We start from the raw sequence: 22,358 nt of genomic DNA, 5'->3' as shown, positions 1-22,358 counted from the left end.
TGTCATGTCCAGCAACAGTTTTATTTTTTCCCTTTTGCCTATTTTTGCCAATGAATCTTCACTTGCACTCTGATTCAACAACTTTTTCCTCTTTCCCTTTTGTAACTCCATCAATTTGTTCCTTCAGCTTCTATAGTTCTTTTTCAAATACAATCTTTTCAAGACTTCAGGCATTTGTACGCTGAATTTGAAGCACCTTCCAGCTTCTTTGCTTCGCTTCTAGTTTTTTCTTCACAGCATAGCTTTTTTTGTCTATTCTTTTACACAAGTGTATTCCAACAACACTGCTGTTGTTCCTTGACAGATCTCTCCCCTTCTTCTACTTTCAGATCACTGTAGATCAATCAGGATATAAGCTGTCCTCGCATCATATGAATGTGTTCAGCTCAGTCAATATTGACTTCTCTCATGCCCCTGGCCTAACTAGGAGCTTTGTCACATTGCCTGTATGTCTGCATTGTCCATAGTAGGTGGCTCTCAATTTTCCTGACTTGTGTTTGAATGTTATCATTTGGGATAGATGATAACATTTTTTCTTGCACATTTTCAGCTCTTTTACAAATGTTTGGCAAGCTGAGTATGGTTTGGGTAAAGGTATGATCCATCTCAAATTCTGCAAGTGCTTTGAAACTGAGTCATACTTCTTGGGACTGACGTTATTTGCCTTTGGCATGCATACAATTTTTAAATTATCCTTCATCCTACTGCCCCCAGGGTGCTCTGAGCTTGTAACTCATCTACATAGCTCATCTACTGTCATCAAATATGTCTGGCATGAACTCTGGTTCACTAAGAACCTGTCCAGAGTCTCATTAATAATGCACAATTTGCATTTGATCTGAAGGTCCAATGCAACATATTCCTGTGTGCTTACCAATTGGTATAAGCCAAGAGGAAAGCTTCTCAGTGTTTCTCCTGGTTCTTGGCTCACTTACCTGAAGATTACTGTTTCATAAGCCATATTCTTTTCTGAAGAGAAATGGTCAGCCAGAACATACAGGGCATTTTCAAGTGCATCTTTATCTCTGCCACATTTTGATGCTTGACAGTGAATCAGATGTCTTTTACATCATTGCCCATATAGTACTGCTGAACACAGACTTGTCATGTTGAATTTTGAATATATCCAACATACTTCTGAATCTGCTTATCTATTGCTGCCATCATTCTGCAACATCTGTAGCCTGATAGATAGGCCAAACTGGGAATGAAGGCAATGCAAATACCATGGTGCTTTTTATATTTTTCCTAGTTGTGCCTTTATTTCCTCCCCACTCCCAGACATCATTTCAATTGAACTTATTACTGGCTTGTTCTCATTAGTTTCCTGTAATTTTGTTACTGCAGGCTTTATGAATTGTTCCCCATTAAGTACTTCCAAGAGCTTGAATGTGTGAACTATTGCCCATACCAAAGATGAACACAATGTAATTACTATTAGCTCTTTGGCTGCACCAAAGATACCCAATCTCCCTTCAGAAAACAACTTTAATTTCACAGTTGTAAAAGAATAAAGATTTTCCCCTTTCTTCATTGTAACCTGAATGAGCTTGTTCTCTTGCTAGTCCTGTTGTCCAATTGCAGATTTGTAGTATCTCATTACACTGGACTCATTTTACTTGGCTTTCTACTTTCTCTTTCCTTCCAGATCTATACCTTCACAAACACAGATTCGTTAGCCTTCAGCCAGTTATAAAAACTTTTGGAAAACACCCTAAGCCATATGAATGTATTATATTGGGTACACTGAGGCTGCAGTGGCAGGTTATTGCTAGTGTAGATTTGATTAACTTCCAGCAATGCTGAGTTCATTTGGCAGCATTTGGCTGTTAGGATATAGCTCAGTTTCACAGTTTGACTAAACATTTACAGCAATGAGAAATGATCTTTATTGAGAGCAGGCTGGAAGGTCTGTCTAAATGTAGCTTCTGCAGGTGTGTGTTACCATACTTTCTATGATTTATCATCGACAATCCTGTCACCTTTTTGTTTACTGCATACAGGTCATGAAATTCATGCTAGTGCAGAAGATTTCTCAAGGGTCAGAATTCTCTCCCCACTCTGAACTCTAGGGTACAGATGTGGGGACCCACATGAAAGACCCCTAATCTTATTTCTACCAGCTTAGGTTAAAAACTTCCCGCTTCCCCAAGGCACAAATTCTTCCTTGCCCTTGGACGTATTCCTGCCACCACCAAGTGAGTTAGACAAAGATCCGGGAAAAGAGGGATGCTACCCTTAGCTCTATGTTTATGACAGGGTCTTTATGCCACTTACCACCACTATTAAGGGATGATGTGAAGCATAAATTGTGTTATTTCCTTCAAAAGTGACTGTAGAACTGGCACCTCACTTAAAATAACTCTCTCATGACTGTATTAAGAGTCAAATCTTCTAATTTTACTGACTAGGAGACACTTACTGCTTTTTAATCCTGTGAGCACTACAAAACCAACTGATCTAAAATTGACTGAGCAGAATTCTATTCCTCCTTGTGCATCATCATTGGAATCTTTGTCCTGGACCTTGCTGGAAGAAAGACAAGAATCCAGGAATGCAATTTCACTAGTCTGCAATGCTGTTAAGTAACTCTTCTGGAAACTATACAGCAGTAACTCATGCAGTGCAGCTCATCTTTCCTTTGTAGTCCATACCACCTGGTGGAGGGCTGCTGTCAATTGTCCACCTAGTTACCTTTTCCCAGAAACATTGTTGGGACTACATCACCCTCCCCTTCTATGAGGGTTAAGGGGGTGAGGAAGAGGGCAATGTCTCCTTGCTGTGCCAGGCTTCAGGAGCCACAACCCTGTTCCTCTAGGAGATGCTTTCTCGTAATCTCACTTCCAGTTTTTTGGTTTATCAGGGAACTGGACCTGTTCTTGAACAAGTACCCACACTGGGCACCTGTCAAATTGGAATATTATAAATTTTACAACCTAACCTAACCACTGGGTCCCTGGGTTGCTGAGAGGAAAAGTAAACAAACAAATACATGCACCCACTCACCCCCTGCTCAGGCAGTTAGGGAAAAATTCCTTCCCAATCCCCAAAAGGGGACTGGCATGATGTCCACAAGACCCACCAAAATTCCATCCTATCCTAGTCCCAAAGTCTGTGGGGATGGGGGGTGGGGGTGAGATTTTTTTCTTCCCAATGCTGTAAAACATCCCAGGTAGGGGGAAGAGTGTATAGCTATTCCATTTATATGTGTGAGAGACAGTAGGCTTTTTATGCTGCACCTGGCTGATTGGATGAGCAGAAGAATTCCCCCCCACCCACTCCCAAAGTTGCTCAAGACAATTTCCCACTCAATGGGTCCCTCCTCACTCCCTTTACACAGTGTGCACCCAGCATGCATTAACAATTCCTTAACATATACACTGGGTCTGTAAGACTTTTGGTGGGACCCTGGGGTCAAAGTCCTCAGCAGATATGCAAGGTGGAGATCTCCCTATAGTCTGGTCCACATAAACTAGATCAAACTGTGGTGCTAAACCTAGCTAATGCCCTAGCCTGGGTAGGTAAGTGACCACTCTCCTCATGTCCCGAATCTCGTATAAAGACGAAGTGGGTATCCACTCACGAAAGCTCATGCTCCAATACGTCTCTTAGTCTATAAGGTGCCACAGGACTCTTTGCTGCTTTTATGGGAACTAAGTGACTCCTTGGGAATGGCAGCCACATTTCAAAGGAGATGGCCCATGCAGACAGGACTGACATACACCCCCCCCCCATGACTTCCTGATTGTCCCCTGAAAAAAAAAAAAAGGTGTACTGACCTGGAGTGGGGGCTGAGAGGCCTCATGCTCCTACATAAACAGGCTTCCCTGGAAGGACCCCACTGGGGGTCCCACTCCTCGAGGAGCCAGCAGCCCTGCCCAGATCCCCATTGGGGGAAATCTATCCTTAAGAGCACCAAGTGCTGGGACTCCTGGTGTGGGCCCCCACTCCTGCTAAACTCTCCTAAGGAACCCCCTCTTGGTGTCAATCTGAAGGGCATCCTAGAGTGCAGGGGGAGATGCACCAAGCTAGAGGGCATCCTCCACATGAGGCTGGGGGTGTGCAATACATAAGTGGAACAATGTGTGTGTGTGTGTAGGGGGGGAATACTGGGGACAGTCTGCACACAGGATGGGAATGGAAGCCAGGACCCAGAGGGAGATCAGGACACAGGGGATAGCTGGGGAAGACAATACAGAAGGGTTGTTAGCACTGGGAGGTCAGGACCCTAGGGGGTAGGAGGATTGGGGAAATGGAACAGACCCCTGGGCAGGAGGTCAGGGTGCATTCAGGTGAGAGATGGATGGGAGGATAGGACCCCAGGTGGGAAACGGGCTAGGACATGGGGGCAATAAGGCTAAAACATGGAAGTTAGGACATAGGGAAAAATGGGGGGCAGGACTCTGGGGAGGCAGGGGCAGCTGGGGTGAGGGTATAGAAAAGCAGAAGGACTGAGGCAAGGTGCCATTAACATACTCAGTTCCCACCCTGGGAGCCACTCATGCTCAGGCTCTTCCAAGGAAAGTCTGCTGGGGGCTAGGCTACAGCTGGGCTCCCCATGGGCTGCCGTCACTGGGCTGGGACCTCCATCTGCATGGTAAGTCAAAAACATGGAGATATGGAAGAAGGATTGGAATCTGGGGCGGGAGGAGCAGAGGCTGTTATAGCAGGGATAAGGGAGAGACCAGAGAGAACACAGGGGGAAATCAAGTCAGATCTTAGACTAATGAGAGAAGTATCGAGAATAAGCAGGAAGAACTTGAAATGCTAGTTAATAAACACAAATGATTCAGGTAGTTTTATTTACTATGATGCACATGCCTAGTTTAAGGACAACCTCAGAAAAGTTACAGCTCTAAAATCTTGTGCAGAATAGAAGCCCAGTGTAGCCGAGACATATTTTTATGTTGAATCTGATGCTGCAAAGTCTATTCAAACATATGAATTAGAGAACTCAGAGTGCCATCATATTTACATTCCAGTTTGAAGATGAATGTGAACAGAATAATTTCTAAATAAACAAATATGGTACTATTTTTCTATACACTTTAAGCGGCTTGCCAATGGACCAATCCATTCTGCAGAGTGGCTGATTTAAAGCTGAAAGCTGTATATTACAAGAAAATCGTGTTTAGAGATCTCCCAGCGTACAATTAAGAACTGCTTATGGCTCCAAACATAAAACTGAACTTATGGGAGTCAAAGGCCAAGTCTACACCTACACATAAAAAGCTTTACTGGCATAACTGTGTCAGTTAGGTATTTACTAACATAGTTATGCCAGTCAAATCCCTAGTTGTCCTGATACAACTGTGTTGGCACCAAGGCTTTTTGCCACTTTAACTATGACAGCACAGTTCATATAGCAAAACTTAAGTATAGACAAGGTCAAACTAATCAAATATTTTTCTTGGTAAATAGTGAATACTTATTTCTGCTGTGCATAGATGTTTAAAGGGTCCCCAAAAGGGAGACAAAGGCTCGTCCTCTCAAAAAATCTCAGAAGGAGAAAGGGATAGGGAGGCTTTCAGGCTCAGATCGTCAGCAATATATAGTCACCTATCTCCCTTCATTCCAATGGGAGTTAGGCACATAAATATCTTTGAAGATCTGGGCCTTAGTCTCTAAAGCAGGCCTGCACAACATGCTGCCAGCGGACCCTCACTGTGCGGCCTGCGAGGGGATTCTAAATCCCCCGCACACGGCACTCTGCGGGCACCCCAGAGCCCTTTGAATCCCGGCTGCGTCAGGGAAGCAGAGAGCTCTGGGCTGCTGGCAACCGCGGGGAGCCCAGAGCCCTTTAAATCTCAGCCACGGCTGGGAGTCAGAGGGCTCTGGGTTGCCCACAGCCGCAGGGAGCCCAGAGCCCTTTAAATCCCAGCTGCAACAGGGAGTCAGAGGGCTCTGGGCTGCCCGCAGAGATTCCCAGCCGCGGCTGGGATTTAAAGGGCTCAGGGCTCCCCGTGGCTGTGGGCAGCCCAGAGCCGTGTGAATCCCGGCACGCGGCCGCTGTTTGCCCCCTCCCCAGACCCCTGCCCCAACGGCCCCCCAGGACCCCACCCCCTATCTAAATGCTGCTGCTCCTTGTCCCCCGATTGCCCCCTCCCAAGACCCCTGCCCCAACTTCCCCTTGGAACCCCAACCCCTATCTAAGCCTCCCTTCTCCTTGTCCCCAACTGCCCCCTCCTGAGACCCCCAACTTTCCCCAGGACCCCACCCCTACCTGTCCCCTGATAAACCCCTGGGACTCCCATGCCTATCCTACTGCTGCCTGTTCCCTGACTGCCCCCCTGAACCTCTGCCCCATCCAACCACCCCTGCTCCCTGTCCCTTGACTGCCCCCTGGAACTCCCTTCTCAAACCCCCAGCCTCCTTACCGTGCCACTCAGACCAGCATGTCTGGCTCCATGCAGCTACAGACACATTGCTGCCATGCTCCCCCGTGGAGCCCACATGCCCCCCCCCAGCACCTGCCTTCCAGATTTGAACACCTCAAAATTCAGGAGTACTCAAGCTCAGTTTGGGCAGCTGTTACTTCATTTCTCCCAAATCAAATATACTGATCCACTGTAACTTGCTGTAGAAAAAGCAGGATAAAATTGAGCAAGAAATGCTTATTAGCACTGGAATTGCTATTTTCAACAGCCATTGCCTTTTTGTTTGTTTAAAAGGAAGACAGTGATATTGCATTGGCAAATTCCCCATAGAAAGAAAGAGTGGAACAAAAGAATAATAAAGGCACCTCAACTTTTCCTCATTTATGGAGGACAGTCTTATAATATGCATCCAGATATCCTCCAATCACACAAGCTGAAAATTGTTCCACTTTACTGCAGCTCTGTAACCATATGGGAACCAATCCTGTCTGTGTTTTGTGCACATCCAAAATTCCTGCTGGATGACCTGCCCTGGGAGCGTTACCAGTGACCCAGGGCTGGGAAGGCAAGAGGTGTGTGTGGGGGGAGGCTCTGCAGGGGGGGAGCCCAGGGCTGGGGCAGCAGCAGGGTGGGGGGGGGGCACTGATGGGGAGGAAAGGGGGAAGCCCAGCGCTGGGGCAGCAGGGGGTGCGGGTCAGTGGGGGGAGAGCCCAGGATTGGGGCAGCAGGAGGGTACAGGGGGGAGCCCAGGGCTGGGGCAGCAGGGGGTGCGGGTCAGTGGGGGGAGAGCCCAGGATTGGGGCAGCAGGAGGGTACAGGGGGGAGCCCAGGGCTGGGATGGGGGGCAGCCAAATTTTTTTTTGCTTGGGGCAGCAAAAAACCTAGAGCCGGCCCTGCTGGGTTCCCCCAGCCGCCGGAGCCCGGAGCCCTTTAATTTAACCCTGAGGGCTCCCAGCCACCTCTTCAGCTGGGAGCCCCCGGTTGATTTAAAATAAAGTATCACCTCCCCACCCCCAACCTTCTTTTTTGGCCCACAGCTGTTTTGGTGGGGCGGCGCTGGGGAAGGAGGGTTTGTTTCTGCAGGGCTGGACGGCCCTGGGGCGGGGTGTTTCTGCGGGGCCGGGAGGTTTCGGCCCTCAGCTGTTTTCTTTGGAGTAATGTGGCCCTTGCCACTTTACGAGTTGTGCAGGCCTGCTCTAAAGCGATCAATCATAACATTCTTAACCTTTGACATTAAATAAACTCCATGTCCTCGGACACATTTATTGGATAGAATTATGCACATTAGCCCTTTAAAATATATTTGCCATTTAGCCAAAATTGTCATGCTGCTGTAAGCTTCTCCATCTGAAGACCATATGGTTGGCAGTTGAACAGGGTTTAGAGTTTAAATCTAGGCTAGAGGTATAGTGGCACATGAAGCATTCTACCTGGTAAACAGATGGCAATGACAGGACATTTACACTGCTCTATGCAGATTTAACTTCATCCCTAAAAGAATGCTCATTGACTTCAATGCAGGTTAAATCAGGGGTTAACTCTTCTAAGACTCTCTTGCAGAGAGGACAGCTAAGGCACAAGGCTGGTGGGTGGAACAATGGAAATAGAGCACTTATTTGTATCAGTGCCCCAGGGAACAACATAAAGATGCCTATAGTCTCAAGGTAAGAAAGATTACATTTTCATTTTCAGCCTCTTCACATTTTAATTAGAGTGAGCCCTCCTGTATACCATTTACCAGAGCTACAGCAATAAACATTAAAGCACACAGACCTCTAGAAAGAGAAAAAGAACAAAGAGAAAGAAAGAACAATAGAATGAATTCCATCTCTACTTGGAAGTCAGGTTTCTACATCCTTCAACTAATTCTTTCTCCTTTTGGATATCACTCTAAGCAGTAGCTCTGACAAGGATTGACAGGCTAGCAAAGACCAGTTAGTACTTCAAGTCTATTAATATCTATTTGTTTTCATCATTAATTCTAGGAAATTATGAATAAAGCCAATCATAACATTTAATAAGTAGTTCATAAAAAAACTCCAGAATTTTTCATGTAATATATCTTGGAGGCCAAATTCACTACACATGTAAGCCAATACAACCCTGCTGATTACAATGGAGTTGAATCCACTCATGCCAATGGTGAAATTGGGAGCCTTCACTTTAAATCCATACAATAAACATCTTTCTATGGATCCATAGTCAAAAGAAAGTTTTATAATTGAGCATTCTTATGGGCCACAAACCTGGTTTCTTTGTTGAGAAAAAAAGTGACTCACCAGCTGGCATGCTAGACATGCTGTAGCAGATTCTCCTCCCATGGAGCCCCCTGCCATCAGCTGCTCCAGACCCACAGTGGTCAGCTTCATCCCATGACTTAGACCTTTGTCCAGATCACTTATAGTTCTTCCATCCCAATCCCACTTCCAAAGTAACAGGCTCATGCCAGGTCTTAAGCCCATTTCTGGACTCAATAGTTCTTAGACCCATTGTATCAGGGGCTTTCACACACCCTTCCTTAGTGGCCAGTAGGGAAACTCCAGCCTTGCCTTTAGTCTGAATTTGAACTTAGGAACCCTATAAACAAGCTCCTAAGGTCTGCTCCCTAAAACTCCTTGTTGCTTCCCCACACCACTTCCTAATTCAGTACATCTCTAAGCCCTTCTCCCACTGCTGTTTCTAGGGCTCACTACTCTGCAAGTTCTTCACCCCTTCCCATACTCTGCAGAGTTCTTTCCTGCTCTTGTACAGAGCAATGCCTCCCAGAGCTTTCTCCTTGGAGGTCCAGCTTCTTGTCTACTTCTTCCCAAAGGAGTGGGGGGGCATCCCCATCCCAGGGCTGCCTTCCTGGTAGCTGGTGCTTTTATCAAGGCTCAAAGAGGAACTTACATCATACCTGTCTTTTTTCAGTATCTCTCCTATTTCTTTGCCAAAATTCTCATCTCAGAAGAAGATCCCATGCCTTCTAGCTTCCTTGTACTCCCGTGAAGTGCTTCCTCTATTAGTCACTCCACTTCTGTCAGCTGGAACTCATCCTTAATTCACTAACCCAGTTCCTCCCCAACTGGGACTAGCCTATCATCCAGGTATACTAATTACTCTCATCTCCAGTTAATTCTTTCTGTGCAAGAAACACCCCGTCACACCTGGATTTTAATTAGAGAGAGATCCAGACTTTGCATTTGTTTACTATCTAATACAAAATAATACATGGAGATATACCTATCTCATAGAGCTGAAACATCATTGAGTCCAGCCCCCTTCCTTCACTAGCAGGATCAAGTACTGATTTTGCCCTAGATCCCCTCAGGGCTTGAACTCACAACCCTGAATTTAGCAGGCCAATGCTTAAACCATTGAGCTATCCCTCCCCACTAGAGTCAAGAATGCCAATATTTTTGGCAATCTTGGAGCTAACATTTTTGTTCACATCCTTTCTAAACTTTTGGTTTACTTGCCATCACATCTATTATTTTTAATGATCTGAATATTGGACCTGGACCTGGAACTATCCTCTTAGTTCTAGAACTTAGGGTTTAGTGCTCAGATCCTCAAAGGTATTTTGGAGCCTAAATTCCCATTGACTGAGAGTTAAGCTCCCTACCTTTAGTACTATGCATTGATGGTGTTGGGTGTGAGCCTACACTGCTCCCTCAACTGCACCTGTATATATGGATAGGGAGGCTTTCAGGCTCAGATCGTCAGCAATATCTAGGCACCTAACTCCCTTTATTCCAATGGGAGTTAAGCATGTAAATATCTTTGAAGATCTGGGCCTCAGTTTCCAAAGTGATCAATCATAACTTTCTTGACCTTTGACATTAAATAAACTCCATGTCCTCGGACACATTTATTGGATAGAATTATGCACATTAACCCTTTAAAAATATTTGCCATTTAGCCAAAATTGTCAGAACTATAACAAATATTCTGAAATTCAGGTAGAAATTTCACAGTGGGTCAAAGTTCAAAACAAGAGCAATTAAAAGGCCTTTAAATAACAGGAAATGAGCATGATATGGTTTACCTGTGCATAAAGTGTATGTATGGGGGGGGGAAGAATTCATAACCTAGAAAATCAACGCTAATAAGAATAGAACATAAGCTTTTAAAATTATAATAAACAGCTAATATAAAACTGCTGCAGAGCTTCATTATCGAAAAAGGGTGATCTGCTGTGACAAGAGAGAGAATTCTGGAGACAGCAAAGGAGCTGAAAAGTAGCTTTGCTAATTTGCATGATTTTATCACAAGTCTCATATTTGGTCCTCTTCCTAAAGCTTCAACACCTAGAACTATATGAATAGCTGAAAGTCTCAGCTTTCATAAAAAATAAAGAAGAAATCTTGATTTGTTGGGCTGATTTGTGACTTTTTATTGTTAGGGATTAACAATATTGGGAAAACATAAATGGAGTTCTCAGCCAAGATGACAGATGTGTATGGGCCAGACTACCGCTCACCTTATCCATGAATAATAGTTTACCCCAGATGTCCCAATCCCCTGATTAAGGTAGCAGTAGTCTCTGTTGATCCAATCACAAACACAAGAGGGATCCCCAGTCTCCAACCTATTGTACAGCTCTGTCAAGCTGCTGCAGAGCCACTCCATGTCCCCTTAACCACTAACCTGACTATCCTAGGTATCAGTCAGGCTGTTGCAGACTCCCCATACATGTAAGGGGTTAAGGATTTGGCTATTCATTTCTCTGTTTCTATTTCTCCATCTGTTATCTCTAGGAGGAGGACTTCAGTGCCCCTTCAGTCTCTGACTTTTCTGCTGTCATCTCTAGGAGGAGGGGGAGTTCAGTGCTCCTTCAATCTCTGGCTTCTCTGCTGCTATTACTGATGAGTGTCAATTAGGGTCATTTACAGTGGTGGTTCTCTCTGATGTGCAATTTTGTTCACTAGACTGACGCCAGCTATGGGAAATTTACTGCTTCTAAATTTTTACTGCAAAAGAAGACAAATGAGAAGCAACAAATATTAATCTCAAATATACACAACAAAACAAACTTTCTTGAAAATGCTGTAATACATACCATGCACGAGACACTAAAATCTTTTTGTTATAGATGTCTTAATAGATGCTATATAATGTGTGCAGTCGGGACACTGTGAAATAAGAATTTGATTGTTGTGGCCGAGATCACAACACCGAAGACTGCTCTGGCATGAAACATTAAGGAAACCAGAAAGGATGCCATTTTCAAACCCACATGCCTAAAGTGAGGCACCTAAGTACATATTTAAGTGCCTAAGTAACTGTGTTTTCCACTGAAGTCAAATGTGCAGAACTTGTATGTAAGTCAGTGGCCTCTGTGCTTGTGCACCTGTTAAGAAACTTGAGCTACCTCCCTACATGCCTAAATATGGATTCAAGTACCTAGATTCAGGTATTCGTCTGAAAAAATTGCCTTAAATAAGAAAAAATATTTTTAAGTCTCAATTATGGAAACAAATAGGAATTAGTCACCCTTTATTTACATAGATTTAGACCAATCTCCATACATAGTCCTGGCCTTAAAAGGCTTGCATTCTAATGACTCAATCCTATGCCCACTAAAGTCAATATCAAAGTTCCCATTTACTTTAGTGGTTCTGACTCAAGTCTAGATTCAGACACAACAATAAAACTTCAATCCTGCAAATCACCTGAGCATGTCTAACTTTAAGCATGAATGATCCCACTTAATTCAATAGGACATACTCATATGCTTAAAGCTATCCATGTGCTTAGCTGCATTGCTGGATCAGGACCCAAGTGAGGGGTTATCAACAGACAGAAAATGAGGAAAAAGTACCCAATGATGAGATCTGGCAAAAAAGGTAAATAGCCAATTAGTTTTCTCAATCACCTTGGTTTGTTTGGAGAGGTTTGGTGCCAAAAGTAGATTTAGAAAGGAAAAAAAAGGACTTTTCGTTCTGAGAAACTTAGTATCCTGATGTTTTGTACACCATCTGTGAAATTAAATTATACAAAAATTTAACTTGAAAAATTATAATATAAAGCCAATCCATAGCAGGTTGGATCATATGGTCTATAATTCAGAGAACACTAGTGTATTCCTGAAATGTGAGGTCATGCAAGAGTCCAATTTCAACCTTGTCTCTCAGGTCTTAAAATCATTTTGTGCATTCTTATGGAAAGCTAACTTTTAGGGATCCAATAAGAATATATTTTCAGTGATGGACTAAAAAGAAATATGCGCAGAAAATATTTTCTGTTCTTTTCATAATCTAAGACACTTGACTTATTTCACAGTTCACTTCAGAATCCCAGTTTTGCTTTAACATTCATGATCTTTCTTCTGTTTGCAGCATGGCATGCCAACTTCCCCATTATAACCATTAATTTTAGAAAATCAATACTCTGATAAAATACTCTTTATTTCCACCTTTATCTTGTACATTTATCTTCTTGTAAATAAACTTCAAATGATTCAAAAGCACTGTTAATTAATTCTTTGATATTCATTTGCTCCTTTCAACCAGATCTGAAATTAGAATCCAGACTAAAATTAAAAGGATACTTAGTCCACATATATTTAGGGAAGAGGTAATATTGTGGTTTTCTGAAATGGATACATCATCAATAAGAATACAATACATAGTATTATAAATTCTAGTTGTATGTATTGAATTATGGTGTTATGTGAGACATATTAATTGATAATTGATTGATAATTAATTGATAATTGATTCCTGGGCAGGTAACAATTGTATTGCAAATTTAACCATGGGCATTGTGGTCATTTGTCTTCTATTGTAATGAAAAAGGAAAGTCTGTAATTGTTTTGTTCTACTGTTTTCAATAATTATTGTAACTGTTTATGTGTGAAATGACTAAAAGGATATTATTGTAAGTTCTTATAATGTAGTTTAGTCTATTCAACATCTGATTCAAAGACTCCAATTGACCTCGATGACCTTTAGATAAGGTCCTCAAAACACTGACTTTTCTGACTTGTTGATAAGATATAAATGAGACCAATGATTTCAAAAAATCTATGAAAATCATTTATAAATATAATGTTTTGCCAGAGAAAAAGGGATAAAAAGTGTATACAATAACAGCAGTGATCATTATTAACATTTACAGATATTGTGAGGTCAGGTGCAATGTGTGTCATAATCTTGTGCAATTCCTACAAAGGGTGAACAGTGCATATTTTGTGAACTGGTCCCTTATCTGTTTTGATATTTTATTATTTACTTTTTGGGGGATTGCAGTAGCCTCCTGAGCAGAGCTGGTCAGAAAATATTTGTTGAAACAGTTTTCTGTTGGAAAATGTCATTTGGCCAAAAACATTTTTTTTTGGTAAAATCCTATATATTTCAATGACATTTTCCATAGAAAAAAAGTTTTTGAGATAACAAAAAAAGAGTGATTTTTTACATTTAGGAAAAGTTTCAAAACATTTGTTTTTTGTTTTTATTTTTGTAAACATTTTTATATTTTATTATTTTTACATTATGTCATGACATGTCAGTAGTGCATAATATGACATGCTCATGTCTTTTAATGACAATATGGTATGTTAAATCATGTCAAGATATGTTATTCACTACTACCTCAGATGTCATCACAATGTAAAAACAATAAAAGTAATGTAAAAACCAGGGGCGGCTCCAGGCACCAGCACTCCAAGTGCGTGCCTGGGGCGGCAAGCCACGGGGGGCACTCTGCCAGTCGCCGTGAGGGTGGCAGGTAGGGTGCCTTCGGTGGCTTGCCTGTGGAGGGTCCACTGGTCCTGTGGCTTCAGTGGACCTCCCGCAGGACCAGCGGACCCTCTGTGCTTGGGGTGGCAAAATGTCTAGAGCCACCCCTGGTAAAAACAATACAATTAACATAAAAAGAAAATTAAAAATTACATAACATTGAAATAAAATTTTCATTTTGAAATTTAATTTTGAAATTGTCCTATATTAAATTTTCCAAAATTGATTTTTTTCAGAATTTCCATTTTCATGGAAAAAAATTGGGAAAATATTTATTTGCAATGAAAATAGGGAGATGGGGATATAGATCAGTATGTTAAATGTAATTGTGCTTTTTCAAATAAATATGAGAGAAAAGAGTCCATTGTATCTGACATAATGAGCTAAATGTCATGTATGGACAGTCTTTGAGGTCAAATTTAGGCTATAATGGAAGTAGAAGTGTTAAAAAATCAATGAAAATGTGAAATCCAAATAAAGGTCAAGACCAGCCAGGTCACTATGAGCAATCCAATTACCATTTTTCACACAGTGGGCCAAATTCTCAGTTAAACTGATGTAGATTCCTTGAAACTCTGATATGGACACCAAGGAAAATCAATGGTAAGATCAAAGGAGCTACTTCAGGTTTATACTTTTGCAAGTGTGTGTAAATGTTGGCCTATTGTGTATTATGAGTACCTGATATTTGATAAAATTGAGAAAAAAATTTCATCAGTTTAAATAATTTGTTTAGCTAGTGTATCTGCCATGTTTGTTTTTGCTGTCACTTGCAATGATTAAAGGGATGAAAAACACTGTAAGAGAAGAAGTGACCAGGGAAGCCGAGGTGGAAAGCGGATTAAATGGACTCAGAAAATGATGTTGTGAAGCAGTGCTGTTACAATGCCTTTCTTATTCTTGTTAAAAAATAAGGACAAGGTAATCCCCTACAGTGCTTAAATGGCATTCCTAACAATGAAATTTGATGCCTTATGGTGAGGTTTGATGTCTCAGATTTTAGTAACTCAGTGTGATGTTATGAGACAGAAGGGGCCATCATGATCATTTAGGCTGACCTCCTGCACATGACAGGGCACAAAACTTCACCCATCAACTACTTTAATAGACTCATAATATAAGGCTGAATTACTAAAATCCTCAACTCTTCATTTAAAGAATCCTCCACTTACTCTAATTCAAACCAACAAGTAACCCTTGCCCCAGGCTGAAGAGGAAGATAAAAAAAATCAAGGTCTCTGACCGGGGAAAAATTCCTTCCCAATCCCAAATATGGTGATCAGTTAGGACTGTGAGCATGTGGGTGAGACCCACCAGCTCTCCCCATCCAGTGTGCCATTTGCAGCAATTGGATATATTTGTCAAATAACAGTCACAGCCGGCCTATATGCCATTGTAGGCAATCTCATTATTGCCATCCCCTCCATGAAATTATCAAGCTCAGTCTTAAAACAAGTTAGTATTTTGCCCCTACTACTCCCCTTGGAAGTCTGATCCAGCACTTCACTCCTCTGATGGTTAGAAATCATTGTCTAATGTGGACACAAGAACAAATGAAAGATGGAAGAACAGGGTAAGAGCTATTTAGAAAAGCTGGACATGCACAAGTCCATGGGGCCGGATCTAATGCATCTGAGAGTGCTGAGAGAGTTGGCTGTTGTGATTGCAGAGCCATTGGTCATTATTTTTGAAAACTTGTGGCAATCGGTGGAGGTCCCAGATGACAGGAAAAAGGCAAATATAGTGCCCATCTTTAAAAAAGGGAAGAAGGAGAAGCTGGGGAACTACAGAGCAATCAGCCTCACCTCTGTTTCTGGAAAAATCATGGAGCAGGTCTTCAAGGAGTCCATTTTGAAGCACATGGAGGAGAGGAAGGTGATCAGGAACAGTCAACATGGATTCACCAAGGGCAAGTCATGCCTGACCAAACTGATTGCCTTCTATGATGAGATAACTGGCTCTGTGGACATGGGGAAAGTGGTGGACATGATATACCTTGACTTTAGAAAAGCATTTGATATGGTCTCCCACAATTTTTTTGCCAGCAAGTTAAAGAACTGAATTGGATGAATGGCTTATAAGGTGGCTAGAAAGCTGGCTAGCTCATCAGACTTAACAAGTAGTGATCAATGGCTCAATGTCTATTTGGCAGCCAGTATCAAGCAGAGTGCCCCAAGGCTCGGTCCTGGGGCTGGTTTTGTTCAGCATCTTCATTAATTATCTGGATGATGGAATGGATTGCACCCGCAGTTGGATGGTTAGGATAGGGTCCAGAATGACCTAGATAAATTGGAGGATTGGACCAAAAGAAATCTGAAGAGGTTCAACAAGGAGAACTGCAGAGTCATGCACTTAGGACAGAAGAATCCCATGCACTGCTATAGTCTGGGGACCGACTGGCTACGCGGCAGTTCTGCAGTTCTGCAGAAAAGGACCTGGGGATTACAGTGGATGAGAAGCTGGATATGAATCAGCAGTGTGCACTGTTGAGGCCACATCTGGAGTATTGTATCCAGTTTTGGGCCCCCTACTCCAGAAAGGATGTGGACAAATGGGATAGAGTCCATCTGAAGGCAATGAAAATGATTGGCGGTCAGGGGCACATGACTTATGAGGAGCGGCTGAGGGAACTTGGCTTATTTAGTCTGCAGAAGAGAAGAGTGAGGGGGGATTTAATAGCAGCCTTCAACTACCTGAAGGGGGGTCCAAAAAGGATGGAGCTCAGCTGTTCTCAGTGGTGGCAGATAACAGAACAAAGAGCAATGGTCTCAAGAAGCAGTGCAGGAGGTCTAGGTTGGATATTAGGAGAGTGGTGAAGCACTGGAATGGGTTACTTAGGGAGATGTCTCTTCCCCTGTTGTTGTAGGACTGGCCATTCTTCTGTTCTTCCTTGCTCTCACATCTTCTGTTACTGCCTGCCTCTCCCCTTCATTTCTCAACTCAGTGAACCTTTTCTTCATCTCTGTCTTTCCTTCACTAGCCAGTCTTTTCCTCTGCCTTGTTCTCAGTCTCGTGATTCCATAGGCCACTTTCCTCATCCAACAGTCTACCCTCACAGTTCTCTATTCCATCATGCATCTTCAGTCTTGATGTTTCCTTTCAGTCTCTTCTCTCCTTCCCGCCATCATCCACTCAACTCCCCGTGGAAACTCAACCATAGTTTCTGGCTGCATCTCCAAACCTCAGATCTTCTCTTCCATCAGATCTATGAGGCAGCACTTCATACAAACAAAACACCTTTCTAATATCCTTAAACAAAGATTGTAAATGGCTAGCCAACTACAAAAGCAGTTTCTCCTCCCTTGGAGTTTACACCTCAACTGCTAGAAGAGGGCCTTATCCTCTCATATTGAACTAACCTCGTTATCTCCAGACTGATTCTGGCCTGCATATTTATACCTGCCTCTGGAAATGTGCATTACATGTCTGATGAAGTGGATATTCACCCACGAAAGCTTATGCTCCAATACATCTGTTAGTCTATAAGATGCCACAGGACTCTTTGTTGCTTTTTACAGATCCAGACTAACATGGCTACCCCTCTGATACTTTCTACACTAATGTATATCTTGCAGCTTCCGCATTTAGTCATCTCTATTGTCTCTTCCATTCTACAGGTCAATGGCACTGCTGTCGCTGTAGTTGTCAGAGCCTTCCCTCCTAAGCTTCTGCCAAGAAGGGGGAAAAAAAAACAACAAACACCACACACACACACACACACCTTCCTCCCAGCTTACAAACTTCCACTTAAACTCTTGTTTTCAGCTCTGTTTGCTGACTCTAGGACCAGTAGCTGGCTGCCTTTATAGGCCTCCTGATTAGGGAATTGCTTCCATCTATTCAAGGTTCAGCTGTGCCCAAAGGCTCTGCTTCTCTTACAACAGACTGTCCACTACTGACATTCTTTTCCACTATATTTAATCCATACATTGGCATTTGAACTCCTGCTTATGGTCAAGATCCTGCAATTCTTCTATATGCAATATTCACATTAAAGTAAATGGAAACTCAGTTTGAGTTCAGTTACTTTGTAAAATATAGGTTGTACTATCTTTCTCCCTTTCTCTTCAAGGGTAGATTTAGCTAGGTAAGGACTTTAGATGCACCCTACTCTTAGTATCCTGGGAGTATATTTTACTGACAATGGGAATATAGTCTCTGATTCATCAAAGAATTTAAGCATATATGTGACTTTATTTAATGAATCATGCTTAAAATGTTTTACTGGATCAGCGCATAATGTCCTATACTAAAATACTGCTTTTTTTTGGCCCTGATCCTGCAAAATTTTATGCATATGCTTAACTTCTAATAACACAAGTAGTACCATTGAGTTCACTGGGACTACTCACAGGTTCCAAGTAAAGCATATGCATAAGTCTTTGAAGAATCAGGGTCTTAGCTGCCACATACATCCGGTCAATGAGAATTGCTTCTGAATCTCAGAAGAATATGTAGTGTCTAACTGTGAGGCTGTCTGAACTCACTGATTAATTCAAAACAATTCTGTTTTAATCAACACTGAAATCCTGATGTGAAATGTTGTATGTATGGGAATTATAATGTGAGAAATGATCACATTTTAGGTTCCATATTGAGTACAGATGGCTACAGATTCTTTAATATATGTATCCATTTGGCATTTGCACATTTGTGTATAGCAGTCTCCTTCTCATTTATGTTTAATGATGGATTGAATCCAAACATTGCAAGATGTTCTCCAGCATGTTAAGCTTCTGTTAAGTGGACTGATAGTAGGAGCCTTCTGCATGGGATCCTTTGTGCTCTCAGCATGCTTGCATTCCAAGACATTCCAGCTTCATTTTTTACAGAGTTTAATTGACAGTATGTCATATATAAACAAATAATGGCATAAAGAGCCTCCTTGGTTATACAGGGAGATGCCTGACCTGACACGAATGCAGTAGGGACACATTGTCATATCCCAACTAACCTCTCAATTTTATTTGAACTCAGACCCAGTCCTGTAAATATTTGAAAGAAAATTAGAGCTTTGCTATAATATTAGTTGTCAAACTGCATTTGCTCCTGCACCATAGCTGCGATTTTCAATAAGCATGAATTACTCAAGATCATTTATATTTTGTGGGGTGAATAGAATTCCAGACACTCATTCCATCATTATGATATGTTTCTGTCTTCTTGCCTCTGTTCCCCCCAGCCCAAATAATGTGTGTTTCTTTACTGCTGGAAAGTAGGAGAATAATTAAATGAATTCCCACTAAATAATTCAATTCACTGAGATAAAAGCTTGTTCTCAGGTCAGGTCCAGTGAGTTAGCCATTTGAACATTACTTTTCTAATGGAAGAAATAGCATGTTCATTAGGAATAGACTTGAAATTTGCTGATAGTCATAATATGGGAAATTCTAAGTGGCTGCCTTTGTGTGCGTATGCATGTTAATACTATGAAAAATAGGAGGCACTGGAGCTGTTGAGGGTTTACTGTAGCTTAGGAGTACTCTTAGATTCCTTGCTGACTTTGCAGTGTCCTCAAGTAACACTTTCTATCTTTTTTACTTAGCTAGAAGTCTGTCCCATGGCCTGGTTTCAGTTATACATTCTTTTGTCACCTCCTCGTTGGACTACAGCAATATGATACATGTGGGCATGAAGCTGTCAGTTCTTAGGAAATTCCAATTAGTACAGAACACTGCAGTGTATCTTATCAGTAATCCAGGCTACTGCAAGCACATAAACGTGTGCTTTACTCACTATGCTGGCTTTCCATATAATATTGAGTCACGTTCAAGGTGTCAGTCTTTATCTTCAAGGCGCTTAATGATCTTGGCCTAAGATATCTAGAAGTTCAGGTGATCTTTTAAAAGGAGACAATGGTCTGGCACATCAGACACAAAGAAAGTTCATGTAATCGCTATATAATATAATATAAAAGAGTAGCTGTTATTAATTAATGAACTATTGCCTCATTTCTCTAGCCATTCTTTCTCACCTGTAAAATGTGTTCTTGCAGTTTCTCATACAAAGATTCTTCCACAGCCAGCCCCTCTCTTGGCCTGTTAAATTGGCTCTGCTGGAAGCATCATTGAGAAGTCACTGCTTATCAAAGACCCAATTTATTTCTGCAATGAACAGGTGGGCTGGAAATAGCGAGCAGTAGCTTTTAAAATCTAACTTTATTTGACAGTTTTTGAAGAGTAATAAAGTTGTTAGCAAGTCTGTTTGCAGAATGAAGTGGCAATTAACCTTGAGTTGATTCCTTGATCCATTCAAGAAAGTGGCAAAATTCCTACTGATTTCCATGGTGTCAAGATTTCTCCCCTTGACTTTAACAGTGTCTATTTATGTCCAATACTGGCCATTACCTCATATTTATTTTAATACAGGTATATACATAACACTGAGAGCTGTGTATGGAACAAATATTTTAAATTGGAAAGACAGTTAATATTGTGACAAAGGGTTTGGTATCTGTCGGTAAGTAATTGTGGAGTATAATTGCGTTAAGATTGAATTATGAAAGTCTCTGGACTGCATTTGTAAACACCAAGAAAATGATGTGTAATGTATCTCACTCGGTAGGCCAGGAACTGTCTCTTTAGCCTGGAAGTTAAGCACTTGAAAGGAGGTCAATTAGCACCCCTTAAAGACCTTGCTCCCACAAGGGAAAATTATCTTGAGTGTGGAAGGATGCAAATGTTTACAGGCACTTTAAAGGAGTGTTTGGGGGCAAACCCCAGGCTGGGGGTAGCGGAGGAGTTCTCAGTCAGGATCCAGGCAGGAGCTGATACCAAGGGTCAGAGTCTGAGTCAGGTTTCAGGGTCCAAGTCAGGAGGTGAATTCAAATCAAGCTAAAGTAAAAGCCAAACATCCAGGGCCAGGAATAGTCATGGTAACTAGAGAAGATCCATGCTGTGACCTGGACACTTCCTGGAATGCCCCTTGGGTTTATATAGGGAGGGAATTAGGAGCCATGGGAGGAAGCAAAGAAAAAGAGTTTGTTTTGAGAAGAGCACTGGCTGGGAAGGCAGACTTGAAAACTGTAAGTAAGGAAATTGCTTCCTGTTGTTTGTTCCTAGGTGGTCAGGGAAATAGGATTTTGTGTACATTCTTTGTCAGTAAAACAAGATCACACCAACAAAATATATGACTCATTTAATCAATTCTACCTCCTAATAGAAAACAGCCGACATGGCCCTGAATGTTAGCTAACAGTTCAGGCCAAAGGGGCAACAAGAGACCCTGGAAGACAGGAAGAGGCGATAAATTTCTGTCAGTCTCTGACAAAAGTAGGCCAGTTGCCCTCTAGAAATGTCATGTGTTTGTTTTTTATTATAAGAGAGCTTTATCTCAACCACATGGAAACTGTGGACATGAACTTAAAGGTTTCAAGTTCACACTAATGCAGCCTTCTTCGTAGTTTGCACTTGCAGCTTCCACATGGGAGAAATACAGTGCATCATTTTGGTGCACACTGCTATTCAATTCTCCTTAGTCATGCCCTAACACCCAATATGCATTCCTTCCTTAATACTCTCATTTAGCTGGAAAGCATCTAAGCGTTGTCATTTCATATTTTGCTTGACATACTTGTATCTCAGCTTCAAAAGGAATTCTTCCTGATATTTGAATTGTTTTGTGTCATGGCACTGAGACAGAGCGAAGGATTTCTGGACAAGAGGGGAGAAGTAAGGGGTTTCAGTGAACAGAACATTTGACAAGGTGCAGTGCTAGTTATCAAACGTGGAGTCCTGCTGTTCCCACATAGTATGAAACACAACACAAAAGAAAAAAGATGTAAGGAAAAACCTGCTAACTTAGTGGAATGCAAGGTACACTTAAGCATCCTCATCTATGCACAATGGTCCATGCTCAGAGGCTTCATTAGGTATCTTCAACAGCAGCCCTCCACATTCAAAGTCAGAGTCTGCACAGCTATAACAGCCTCTCTTTTATGTCAATCCTCCGGATAACGGGGGGGGGGGGGAAGGAAGGGTGACATCATGAAGAGAACAGCACTGAGGAGGGAATCTCTATATTACTTAAGCAAAGCATGTTTTGGCTGCATGAGAGTGGAACCTGCTAGGCACAGCAATCTCCAGCTGCCATAATGGCTATCTGGGCTACTGGCAGTTAGGGGAAATTAAAATAGCCTTGATGCCCCAGAATCAGAGGAACACAAAATTGGCCTACACCCATATTTGCATATTTATCCCTGAGCTGCAGCAAGGAATCTTCATCAGCTGATCTAAGGACTCCTCAGCTGCAAAGCTAAACT

This window comes from Mauremys reevesii, linkage group 5, assembly GCF_016161935.1.
Source record: "Mauremys reevesii isolate NIE-2019 linkage group 5, ASM1616193v1, whole genome shotgun sequence".
NCBI classification, from domain to species: domain Eukaryota; kingdom Metazoa; phylum Chordata; order Testudines; family Geoemydidae; genus Mauremys; species Mauremys reevesii.
The sequence above is the reverse complement of the archived record's forward strand: the minus strand, read 5'-3'. Positions refer to the sequence as shown.